A 14,137-nucleotide genomic window follows, 5' to 3' on the forward strand; every position below is an offset into this window, starting at 1 on the left:
TGAATCTGTTTTCCTTATTCCTATCTTAAGACAGAATACATAATTTGTACACGTATACAATTCTTTCATAGTAAAAGTACTTTATTATTAAAATAGAATGCTTTGCCCCCAAGATTCAAGTTTTCATAATAAATTAAAAAAAAATTTTGTTTATTAAGTTTATTTATTTTGAGAGAGAGACAGAGTGCAAGTGGGAGGAGGGGTAGAAAGAGAAGGAGACCCAGAGTCCAAAGCACGTTCCAGGCTCTGAGCTGTCAGCGCAGAGGCTGACATGGGGCTCGAACCCACAAGCTGTGAGATCATGACCTGAGCTGAAGTCAGATGCTTAACCATCTGAGCCACCCAAGCGCCTCTTTTATAAATTTTTTTAAATATTTATTTATTTTTGAGAGAGAGACAGAGACAGAGACAGGGACAGAGACAGAGACAGAGACAGAGCTAGAGCAGGGGAGGGGCAGAGAGAGAGGGAGACACACAGTTCGAAGCAGGCTCCAGGCTCTGAGCTGTCAGCACAGAGCCCGATGCAGGGCTCGAACTCACAGACTGCGAGATCATGACCTGAGCCTAAGTCAGACGCTCAACCAACTGAGTCACCCAGGCGCCCCCCACCAATAATCAAGTTTTAAACCTAACATTCTAAATTATCATGGCATTTCATGTCTTTAAGCTTGTTTTATGTATTTGCAGCCTGAATCTAGGTAAAATTTTCTGGTACTGACAAATTTTCAGTAATTGAGTTATAGGTTAACATTTCTTGCCTTCTAAGTAAAACCCAAGTTCATATATAAGACTGATAAGTAATCAGTGTCTTGTCAGGGAATTTACAGATGAAACCAGAGACTTGCGTGCTGTTGTCAAGGCAACAGCTTCCCATGCCTTCCCAGCAACAGGATCTGTTCATCTGGTTATTGAAGCTAAGACAAGTGTTGTCTGCTGCCAAAAGCCAAGGGTCAGTTTGCAAATGATGTCTCTCTTGAGGACTAATCAATAAGTACATTACCTTCCCAGACAGAAACCACAGCAATGGTAAGCCATGGGAAGCTGACACATTATCTTCATTTTCCATTACATCTGAAGCTCTGATGACAGCACACCTATTTTTCTTTGCTCAATTATGTTTTCTTTTCTTTTTTCTTTTTTCTTTTTCTTTTTTTTTTTTTTTTTTAGCTGTTAAGATTTAAAATCCCATAGCTGATCTGGAATATTCAACTGGGACAATTCCTAATGGGGTTTTACTTTGAAGAGAAATCAAAGTGCTAAGTTTATAGAGAACAGCCATTGGTGAAGTGGTCAGTGGTAATGATTTCACAATTTCATGAGTTTGAGCCCTGCACTGGGCTCTGTGCACTGCCTGCTTGGAGCTAGGAGGATGAAAGGAAACAAACACATGTTATAGAGAATGACTTTCTACACTGGCAAATTAAGAGAGTCTGGCCTGCTGTGAAGAAGCAGGCATGAGGCTCTAGCTTATAATCATAGGACCTCCACATTCACACACAAAAAGAAAGCACAATCTGGACAGAATATGCTCTCATAGCCTCCTAGATCCAGGGCAAAAACACCTTAAAAAAACAAACAAACTTGGGGCACCTGGGTGGCTCAGTCCGTTAAGCGTCCGACTTCGGCTCAGGTCATGATCTCGCGGTCCGTGGGGTCGAGCCCCATGTCGGGTTCTGTGCTGACAGCTCAGAGCCTGGAGCCTGTTTCAGATTCTGTGTCTCCCTCTTTCTCTGACCCTCCCCTGTTCATGCTCTCTCTCTGTCTCAAAAATAAATAAACGTTAAAAAAAATTAAAAAAAAAACAAAACAAAAAACAAACAAACCTGAAACCAAATTCTACATTCTAGGTGAAAGGTGATCCTGAAAGCATAAGCCTCCTCTGCTGTGAAACTATGAGAGTGATTTCTATGCCAACATCCTTAAGAGGCTAGAGAATATTATACCCATTTAAGGACTGTCCAAGGATTAGATCCAAATCTTAGTATTCGGTTTGTTTCTGAACTTATTAATAACGTAGATTTGATTTTCCTTTAATGGGTTTGCTAAAAGTACAAGTGAAAATCACAATCATTTAAGCGAGACGTTTGATTATTCCTAACCATTTAATGATATTACTTACCAGGAAAGAACACCATGAGAATCAACAAAAATGGGCTCCAGGTTCTGGGGGCTTCCTCACACAGTTTCCTGCCTTGCGCTGCCCCTTTCCTGCCCAACATGTCCAGCCAGAGTAAGAAAGGACCTTGAAGTCTGGTGCCCAAGGAATCCCTGCCTGGGAAATTTTAAATATAGACTGTATATCAAATGACACTATTAAATTTATGTCAATTTTCTTGGATGGTGGTAATGGTATTGTGATTATGTAGGTGAATATTCTTATTTTTAGATGAGGCATGTGAACTATTTAGGGGTATAATTTTCTGATGTCTGAAACTTACTTTCAAAAACACATATATGGAAAAAAAGGAAAAAAAGGAGAGAGGCAGAGGGTGGGCAGATACAAGCAAATGCACCAAAAGTTACAATTATTTGATCTCAGTGAAGAATGTATGGGTGTTAATTGTACCATTTTTATTTTCACTTTTTGGCAGGTTTGAAATTTTTCTAAAAAAAATGTTGGGAAAAAGATATATAAAAAGAATATGTAGTCCCTGACCTCTAGTGAAGTTTCTCTAGAGGTTTCTTTGAATCACGTTTATATTTTCTGCAGAGCTGGGAGGCTGACATTCTTACACTGGGAACCTGGTGGTCTAGGCATTTGTTAGTTCATGTATTGTTCCTCTAAAAACTAGAAAGTAAGTGGGCAAAAGACTTAACTATGGGCAGGACTTCAGGTAGCAGAGGGAGAGTCTAGGATGCTGTTCCATTGGCTCACTGGTCTTACAAGTGGTTGTGGGAGGTGGAGGGTTAAGCACAAAGTATTATCCAAAGAAGAAACTAGAATAAGCAATCCTAAAATTTGTATGGAACCACAAAAGACCCCAGATAGCCAAAACAATCTTGAAAAAGAAAAAGAAACTGGAGGTATCATTCTTTCAGACTTCAAGTTATATTCAAAGCTGTAGTGATCAGAACAATATGGTACTTGCATAAAAATAGATAATATAGACCAATGGAACAGAATAGAAAGCCCAGAAATAAACTCATAATTATATGGTTAATTAATATACATAATTAATCTTCAATAAAGGAGGCAAGAATATGTAATGCGAAAAAGATTTTTCAACAAATGCTGTTGGGAAAATTGGACAGCTACATGCAAAAGAATAAAACTGGACCACTTTCAGTGTATGGTTTAACCATACACAAAAATAAACTCAAAATGGATTAAGGACTTAAATGTGAGAACTGAAACCATAAAAATCCTAGAAGGGAGCACAGGCAGTAATCTCTCTGATATCAGTCATAGAAACATTTTTCTAGATATATTTCCTCAGGCAAGGGGAATAAAAGAAAAAATAAATTATTGGGACTCCATCAAAATAAAAAGCTTCTGAACCTCAAAGAAAACAACCAACAAAACTAAGAGAACTTACAGAATGGGAGAATGAATACATTCGCAAATTAGATATCCAATAAAGGGTTAGTATCCAAAATATATAAAGAATGTATATAACTCAACACACAAAAAACAAATAATTCAATGAGAAGATGGGCAGAATGAATGAACAGACATTCTCCAAAGAAGACATCCAGACTGGATGGAAAAGATGCTCAGCATCACTCATGATCTGGGAAATGCAAATCAAAACTACAATGCGAAATCACCTCACACCTGTAAGAATAGCTAAAATCAAAAACTCAAGAAACAAGTGTTGGAGAGGATATGTAGAAAAAGGAACGCTTATTCACTGTTGTTGGGATACAAACTGGTGCAGTCACTGTGGAAAACAGTATGGAGTTTTGTCAAAAAATTAAAAATAGAACTATGCTATGTTCTAGTTTACCCAACAAATACATATATGCATATGTTTACCCAACAAATACAAAAACACTATTTAGAAGGGGTATATGCACTCTTATGTTTATTGCAGCATTATTTATAATAGTCAAATGATGGAAGCAGCCTAAGTGTCCATCGGTAGATAAACGGATAAAGAAAAGGCAGTATATATACACAATGGAATATTATTCAGTCATAAAGAAGAATGAAATCTTGCCATTTGTAACAACATGGATGGATCTAGAGAGTATAATGCCAAATGAAATAAGCCATCAGAGAAAGGCAAATACCATATGGTTTCACTTTTATGTGGAATTTAAGAAACAAGACAAATGAACAACAACAACAACAACAACAAAAGAGAGCGAGACAAACCAAAAACAGACTCTTAACTACAGAGAGCTGAGCATTACCAGAGGGGGTGGGTGGGTGGGTGGGGAATGGGTAAAATAGTGAGGGAGATTAGGAGTACACTTACCTATTGAGCACTGATTAACATATGGAACTGTTGAACCACTATCTTGTACACGTGAAACTAATATAACACTGCATGTTAACTACACTGGAATTAAAAAAACAAAGAACATAAGGTGTTCAGGAGATTAATATATGTCTCTTTTCTATATTTTGTTACATCATTTATTATCATTTTGGTCTGAGAACAGATCTGTTTCCCTGGTTTCAAAGGGCAACTTTTTACACCAAAGCACAGGAAGAGCCATCTTAGGAGTTTGATGCGAGAGGCAAGCTGTGTGCATATGTGTGCCTATGTGGGTGCATGCAGGTATGTTTGCTAGGCATTTGAAACAATTGCAGACTGCTACAGGGGAAAGAATGAAATCAGTGTTTCCTAAACTGTTTTTGGATTTTTTTTTAAAAAGAGTTTTGTAGTCAAGTAAGTTTGGAAACACTGCATATCTTATTATCTTCTTCGGATTCAAAGGACATTATTATTTAAATTTAAAATTATGAAAACTTCCACAAAAAGGAAAAAGAAGTAAGTATAAACAATTTAGCATAGGATTTTGTACATTATGCTTCAGGAAACCAAGTCTAGATGCAACCAGGAGAGCTATTTAAAACAATCATACATTAAGTTTTCTATCAAATTCTGTTGCTATTAAATGACAATCTAGAAACAATTGTTTTCTCAGAGGCAAATTCTGTATACACTATCATATGTAAGGTATGGTAGGAAAGGCCAGTTATAGTCTTGAGAGCCAATGTGATTTAGATATAAATCTTCAATGCAAATGAGGCATTTAAAAAGTATAATATTAATCCATGGGAAAGTCCAACTTAAGAAAACACACTTACAGTCATTTCAAGACACACATATGTTTTAGAAACCAAAGTGTACCCTGGTATTCACTAATGCTATATTCCTAATCTCATTGGCATTGCCATGCTAATTTCATTCTTCAATACTTTTTGCTATTTTCTTGCACTTCACTATTGCCCCCAACTCTTCCTTAAAAGTGTTGCCTAAGACAAATGGGTAGGTAAACAGTGGATAAATGGATGGGCAGATGGATAGGTGTCAGGATATTAGAACTGAAGTTGCAACCAGAATACCAAGATAAAATAGATGTGAAATGCCAGAGACAGATTCCCATATCTAGAATTTACAAGGGAAATTTTCCCAAGACTCTTAGATCAAGGATATAAAAAGTAGTGGGGGAAAAAAGTGGATAGATTGTGGAAATATGGAAAAACTTTTTGGAGGAGGAGATCTTTGGAGAAGACTGTGCTGTGAAACATACCCTTCCTCACCAAGTAAGGGGTGCCTGTGTTAGACTCCTAGGACAGTTATAATATGTGACCCCTACAGTTGGGAGTTGTTATGGACTGGGGTCTGACTCCTCTCCAGCAAGGTGAGAACAGACTAGCCAATTGCTTTGGTGGAGCTGGAAGATTGCTGCTAGGTTGGAACTAGGTTACACTCCTGAAATTGTCAGGGCATGGATCAGAATTGCTTGCAGGTAGAGAAAGCCAGCATAGGCTTATCTTCCATCGTGTCCAATAAGACTATCTAGAGAAGTAGAGGGATCTCAGCTTCAAGAAGCAGGAGGCAAGTTGGATTTCTGTGGAATGAGTCACAAGATATTGTCTGCCCCTGCTACGGTGGGAGGGGGCCGTGGGAGGGTGTCTTTGAGAAGTCCATGCAAATGACTCCTCAGAGAGCCAACCTAGTAGATGTCTCCCAGCACTGGAGAGCACATAATCTCTCTTCCTACTTCACCCTCCCTGCTCCCTTAAGATGAGATTGGCCTGGAAATTGAGGTTGGGGTGAAGGTGGAGGGAGAAACCACAGCCCCCTCTCTCACTGCGAGCTTCCAGTCTGCAAATGGGCTGAACTGGGTAGAGAGAAGAATCACTTTTATTTTTTTATCTATCTATCTATCTATCTATCTATCTATCTATCCATCTACCTACCTACCTACCTATCTCTACACCCAACATGGGGCTCGAACTCAAGACCCCAAGATCAAGAGTTGCAAGCTCTCCTGACTGAGCCAGCCAGATGCTCTGAGAAGAATCACTTTTTAAAAAATTTTTTTTTCAACGTTTATTTATTTTTGGGACAGAGAGAGACAGAGCATGAACGGGGGAGGGGCAGAGAGAGGGAGACACAGAATCGGAAACAGGCTCCAGGCTCTGAGCCATCAGCCCAGAGCCCCACGCGGGGCTGGAACTCACGGACCGCGAGATCGTGACCTGGCTGAAGTCGGACGCTCAACTGACTGCGCCACCCAGGCGCCCCAAGAATCACTTTTAAATCAAGTTCAGAATTCTGTTCAACATCTTGGACTGGACATTCTAATTATGAATTAAGACTGTGACTTAAAGTGACAGTCACTTAAAGTGACAGTGAATGATCTGTTAATTAAGATTGAGCTGAAAAGTTATGGCATCTGCCACCATTTTCATTTCAGATCAGGGGAAAGGTTGTCCCTACTTAATACATCATGAAGAGCATATGAAAGACAGAAGTTAAAGTTGTGTTTGATCACACACATCCCTGCTGCTCAGCTCCAGTGGTCATGATGTAACTTTTAATTTTGTCTGCCGTGGTGTTGTTCTGGGGTCCTGCACCCCACAAGTCATGCATTCTGAGTGTTAATCAATAGTTGAGAAAGTAAGATATATTGATTGAAAGTTAACAGAACTTCCACTCTAACAATTCTCAGATGTTTCTAAAGAATACTAGCGATGCCCTGGAATGATGCAAAAAGGGGTTGAGACTATTTGTCTTATCGCTAGAACAACTCCTTGCAACAAAGGACTGGTTCTTATTTGTCTTTACTTCCCAGTGTTTACCTCAATTGCCAGAATACGGAAAGAGCCAATACACTACTCTAAATGGTTCATGTACCTTAAGTAACATTACTAGAGTTATCACTATTTCTTAATGTAAGAATTTAACCTTACTATATCACTTTAATATGTTCCTCAAATCATAATTTTCACTGAATTGTAATTATAAAAACTTTGTACATCCCTGCATCATTGCATCATTGCTTAATATCTTTTTTTAAAGTTTATTTATTTTTGAGAGAGACAGAGAGCACAAGCGGGGGAACAGTAGAGAGCGAGGGACAGAGGATCTGAAGACAGCTCTGTGCTGAGAGCAGAGGGCCAAATGCGGGACTTGAACCCACGAACCACGAGATCATGATTGACTGTCTGAGCCACCCAGGTGCCTCACTTAATATCTTTTAATAAAGCCACAAGATGGGGAAATGTCAGGAATTCTCTTGTTGATATTCAAGCCTGTTTACACTCTGCTCTCGGCTGTCCTTGCTCCCTTCTCTCCTGCCACTCTTGTCCATGAAACTCTTTTGCATTCAAACTGGGCTACTTGGCATCCTGAAAACACAGTGTTTCCTCCCTTCCTGCTAATGATTTCCTCCTGCCTGGAGTGTTCTTCCTCTTCCTCTTTGCCCTTTGCCCTACCTACTTTTGCATCTTGATGGATTCCTCATAACACTATCCCACCTTCTCTACAGCATCGTCCTGGGCTAAGCCAATATGCAGGGACATTTTCTTCTGACTCCTGGGGATATACTAGGCTACATCACTCAGGAGGCATTAACTTATTAACTTTTTGTGTGTATTTGCATGATTTGACCATTTAAATTTTGATGTTTTGAGGGTAAGGATTCTGTTTTATTTTTATTTTTTTAAGGTTTATTATTATTATTTTTTATTTTTTTAATGTTTATTTATTTTTGAGAGAGAGAGAGAGAGAGAGACCATGAGTGGAGGAGGGGCAGAGAGAGAGGGAGACACAGAATCTGAAGCAGTCTCCAGGCTCTGAGCTGTCAGAACAGAGCACAACGCGGGGCTCGAACCCACGAGCTGTGAGATCATGACCTGAGCAGAAGTTGGACGCTCAACCAACTGAGCCACCCAGGTGCCCCAGATTTTTGTTATTATTTTAAAGTAACCTCTACACTCAATGTGAGGCTCAAACTTCCAACCCTGAGATGAAGAGTCATATGCTTTACTGACTGAGCCAGCCAGGTGCCCCAATTCTGTTTTAGACATTTTGATTTCCCTCACATGCCTTGGACAGAATAAGAACTGACATAATTTGACTGATTTAAAATTGGCAGAGGAACTGTGCTAATGTTTCTCAAAAGGCAACACCCAGAAAAGGCAGCCTGGAATGATTGAAACTATGTTATTATTATTTATCCTGATTAAAGTTCTCAAAGAAATTCAAAGGAGTATTTATTGGGTGAATAAATGAGTAAAATAAACACTGAGTATTGATTTAGTACGTATGTAATATATTGGAGAATGGGGGAAGAATGTGTATATTGGCATGGGGTGCACAGGAAGAAAACTAAATCGTCATCTTCCATAGTAGTTAGGAAGTCAATATGTAATTTCTAAAATTGAAAAAAAATTAACGAGATAGCAGTATAAATATGTTATTTAGGATCATGAAGGTAAATAACAGAAGAGCTAAAAGTATACAGAAAAATGGTTACTTCTGTGGACCTTTTATCTTTTGGGAGCACATCTTGCTCTCCTGATTTTAAATAAATACATTTCCAATTCTGGATTTCTTCATTTCTCTTTCTTTTTATATCTTTAGGATGTGTCCAGCTGGGTAAACAACTTACAGCTTAATTGCCTAAAAGCTGAGTTCATCTCTCTCCCTCCCATCATACCGATAGGTTTCTACAACTTCTATATCCCCCTCAAGGGCATCATTTGTTCTCCTTCCTCTTCTTTCTCTAGTCATTCAACAAATATTTATTGAATGCCTACTATATTTCAGCCATTGTGCTAGATACTGGATAAGTAAGTAATATGTAAGTAAGCCCTCACAGTTGAGATGATCCTTCTCCAATGTTCCTTCGGTCTGCCTGCTTTGTTTTGTTTTAGTTTTTGCGGTCCATTCCCTAAAACAGATGACAGCCATTGGTTCACCGCCCGGGGAAAACAGTTAGAATTATTCATTCTTAGGCTATGAACATAAAATCTTGGCAGTCATCTTGAGGTCAGGCCAGAGAATACGGCCCTGTCAGCAAACATCAGTCAACACTGTTGGGAAACAATGTGAAGTATATGCTCAATTGCTGATGGTCGGTCAGGTGCAACATGCTGTAAACAACATTTGTATATTTCATTTTTTCATGCAACATTTTTTTTGGTAGTATCTACTGTTTCTAGGAACTGTGAAAGTAACATAGTACGTTGTGATCACAAATGAATATAATACAAGACCATTGCAATTTTTTATACATTTCAGCCACATGTATTTGTGTGTCTAAGGCAAATAAGTGAACATAATGTGATGAATGTTCTAATAAAGGTATGAAAGAGGGCACCTGGGTTGTTCAGTTGGTTAAGCATTCAACTCTTGATTTCAGCTCTGGTCATGATCTCATCGTTTGTGGGATCAAGTTCCACATTGGGCTCTGTGCTGATGGTGCAGAGCCTGCTTGGGAATCTCTCTCTCTGCCCCTCCCCCACTCACTCGTGTGCTCTCTCAAAATACATAAATAAACTTTAAATAAGTAAGTAAGCAAGTAAATAAGTAAAGGTATGGAAGAATTGCAATGTGACCACTGGGAGAGAAGCACCCAATCCTACCTTTCAGGAAGAGTCATGGATGGAGTGAAATAAATCCCAGAAGAAAAGTGGAGTCTGACAAGAGGAAAAGTGTACAGAGGTAAGGGTCTGAAGGGGTTCTGTCACCTTTGGGCAGCTACAAGTAACAAGTAGGTGTGGGAGAGGATGGAGGGGGAATGAATGGAGGAGAAGGAAGGGGCCAAGTTGTAAAAAGCCTAAACATGAAAAGAGTTTTAAGTAGCAAAATGGCATATCTTTTAGAAAGATGTGGTATGATGTGGGTGGGAGGCTATGGGGGAGACTGGAGAAAGGAAGAGCAGTTGAGAGGTTTTTGTAATAGTCCAGGTGACAAATGATGAGTCCTTGAATGAGGATAGTGACCATGGGGAGGGAGAAAGAGAATGGCTTTAAAAGCTGTGTAGGAGATAGAATTTACAGAACTTGGTAGATAGATAGGGTGAGGGAGGTGGAGGTTATGGACCAGGTTTTCCAACACAGGGGCTGGATGGACGAAAGAGGAGGAACAGGTTTAGTGGGTGATAGAAAAATCAATTTAGTTTTGAAGATGTTGAATTTATGGTCCTAGGGGACAATGGATTAGACATGTCTCATAGGCACTTCTCAGTATGTGAGATGTGTGAAAGAGAAGAATAGAGAAGGAAACCACATAGGGTAGGAAAGGAATAAGGAAGGAATAATGGGCACCAGGAGAGAATGAGATATCAGCTTTATGGAGGACAGAGAAGAATACATTGGACACCTGGCTCATCAGGGCATCCCTCCTTTCTCACCTGCCCAGTTTTGATGGTAAGTAATCAGTGTAGCCAACCTAACCTGAGTAGACCTGGCTCCTTAGACTCAGACCCCTCAGGGATGAAGATCAAGGATTCTCCCCACCACTCCAGCTAAGCCACTTAGACCAGCACAAGTGCTAGCTGAGAGCAAGGGGAATCTGGAATCGGCAGTAGAAATGGTGTGTCTCAGATATGATTTTGAGAGCACTTGCAGAAGAGGCAAGGGATGTAATCCAACTCACCAACATTCTCCAAACAAAGGAACCAAACATAAATCTGAGGGAGATAATTGAAAATAGAGTGAGTTTACTCTAAGAAAGTGGATCAGAGCACTGTAGGGGTGAGCTGTGGTGGACACCATGCTGCTCTGCTCACATCCCCACCCACCTCAGGACCAAGCTGCTCATTCTCCAGTGGCTGGAAGTATTGATTGCTGACAACTTTCCTGCCCCAGAGCTCCTGAAATGGGCAGAGGCTTCTGTTGCAGCGGCACAGCAGGTTACCTCCCTCCCCACCTCTCCCCGCAATCTTGCCACTTTCACTCCTGGGTTGTCACCAAAGCATTCTGCGCACAAGTCTGACTCAGTGTCTGTGTCCTGGGGAACCTAACCTGAGACGTTAGGGCAATGCAAACGAGCAAAATCCTCCCTTTTCATAGGAGAAAGTCAGCAAATAATATCTAAAGGTGGTAAGATCAATGTATAAAGGTGTAAGCATAATGTCTAGAGTTAACACTTAGAACCACTAGAAGAATTAAAAACAGAAATGCTGGGAAAAAAAATTGTCCTTTAAAATCCCTGGGGATTGATTAGGTGGGAGGCTTGCTTTTCCTGTTAAAGTTTTCTGAACTACCTAATTTCATATCACATGCAAAGAGTACTTTGATTCAAATCTAATTTTAACATAAAAAAGGAACTTTAGAAGCAACTAATTATGGAGAGGCAGTGGAGTGAGGTCAAGAAGTAATGTTTGCATACAGAGGATGTGGTCTGGAATTTGAACTCTTTGTGTCTGACTAATCTGGGTTAGGTCACTTCTTGAGAGCCTTAGTTTTCTCATCTGATAAGTGGGAATAATAATGATCTTGAAATAAAAACTACTCAAGATTATCATGAGGTGTGAATAAAATAATGAAAGTGAAAATGCTTCGTAAAGCCATAAAAGGCTCTATGATACAGGGGAATGACATACCTGTGACTAGCCATGTACAAGAGAACACAAAAGAGCAGTTAATTCTGACAGTGGATGAAAGACCTCATGAAGGTTGATCTCTTGAAATTGGCCTAAAGAATAAAAGAGGATTTTGAAGGGCGCCTGGGTGGCTCAGTTGGCTAAGCATTAGACTCCTGATTTCAGCTCAGGTCATGATCTCACAGTTCACTAGATGGAGCTCTGTGGGTCAGGCTCTGTGCTGACATCATGGAGTCTGTCTGGGATTCTCTCTCTGTCAAAATAAATAAATAAACATTAAAAAAAAGAAGATTTTGTTAGGTAGAGAAGGAGCAGTGAGGAGCAGGGGGATTTTATTTTATTTTTAAAGAAATCTTCAATTCTTTTTATCAGGCTAAAACCATGGACATTATTAAAAGGCAACAATTCAGAAGGGTTTATCATCTCCATCAACTCCTTCAAGTCTTTGTTCAAATGTTACGTTTTTTTTTTTTTAATTTTTTTTCAACGTTTTATTTATTTTTGGGACAGAGAGAGACAGAGCATGAACGGGGGAGGGGCAGAGAGAGAGGGAGACACAGAATCGGAAACAGGCTCCAGGCTCTGAGCCATCAGCCCAGAGCCTGACGCGGGGCTCGAACTCACGGACCGCGAGATCGTGACCTGGCTGAAGTCGGACGCTTAACCGACTGCGCCACCCAGGCGCCCCTCAAATGTTACGTTTTTAAAAGATTTTTCATGTTATTTATTTATTTTGGGAGAAAGAGAGAGAGAAAGAGAGAGAGCATGAGCAGGGGAGGAGCAAAGAGAAACAGGTTCACTGTCAGTGTAGAGCCCGATGTGGGGTTCCATCTCACAAACTGTGAGACCACAACCCGAGCCTAAATCACGAGCCGGTCACTCAGTGGACTGAGCAACCCAGGACCCCCCCAAATGTTAAATTTTTCAAAGAGCCCTTTCCTGACCATGTTATTTAAAACTGTAAACGTGGCCTTACTCTTCATCTCTCTTACCCTATTTTATTCTTTCCTCATAGCACTTATCCACTTGTAACATATTAAAACTTAATTATTCTGTCTGCAGGGTTTTTTTTTTATAGTAATCTCTACATCCAATGTGGGGCTCAAACTCATGACCCTGAGATCAATATTTGCATGCTCCTTGGATTGAGCCAGCCAGGTTTCCCCTGTATGTAATTTTTGTTTGTTTCTTCCTTCTCACAGGAATCTGAGCTTTAGTAGGACAGGAATTTTGATATGTTCTTTTCCTCTCCCAAAAGTGCCTAAATGGTGCTTCATACATTGCAGGGATTCAATGAATGTTTATTGAATAGATCAAAAACATAAAACAATCTTGCTTGCTCCATTGCTCCCCAAATCCTATCATACTCCTCAAAGACACCTGCTTTTAAGATATAAATAAATAAATAAATAAATAAATAAAGCAGCCTGTTATTTTGGAAAATTTCAAACATACATACATACATACATACAAGCAGAGAGAATGGTACAGTGAACCCCATGACTCCAGCTTCCACAATTATCAATGTTTGGCCAATCTTATTTCTCTATCCTGCTATATTTTGGGGGGTATGGGGGATTGGCACTGGAGTATTTTAAAAGCAAAGCCAAGGTATCATGTTATTTTATGTAGAAATACTTCATGATGCTTCTAACTACAGAGGTATTTTATTTTATTTTATTTTATTTTTTTTTTTATGAAATTTATTGACAAATTGGTTTCCATACAACACCCAGTGCTCATCCCATACAGAGGTATTTTAAAATGTAACCTCTATGCCATTATTATACCTAAAAATATTATTGATTTTTTATACCATCATCTTATACCCAGTTCATAATCAAAAGTTTCTTAATTGTTTCAAAACCATTCTAATAAGGATCTCAAATGTGAGCTCCACGTAGAATTTGATTGTTTTGTCTCCTAAATTTCATTTATTCTGTAGCTCATTTCTTCCCCCATGCCATCGATTTGTTAGAGAATCTAGGTCAGTCATCTTGCAGACTGTCCCATATTCTGGATTTGATTGATTGCTTCCTTGTGGTGTCCTTTACCTTGGTCTCTGGAGGTAACTACTTTTAGTAGTTTCTGTTTTTAGTTCTTTTCGTGATTACCTTGA

This window comes from Lynx canadensis, chromosome A3 (genome assembly GCF_007474595.2).
Source record: "Lynx canadensis isolate LIC74 chromosome A3, mLynCan4.pri.v2, whole genome shotgun sequence".
Lineage (NCBI taxonomy): Eukaryota > Metazoa > Chordata > Mammalia > Carnivora > Felidae > Lynx > Lynx canadensis.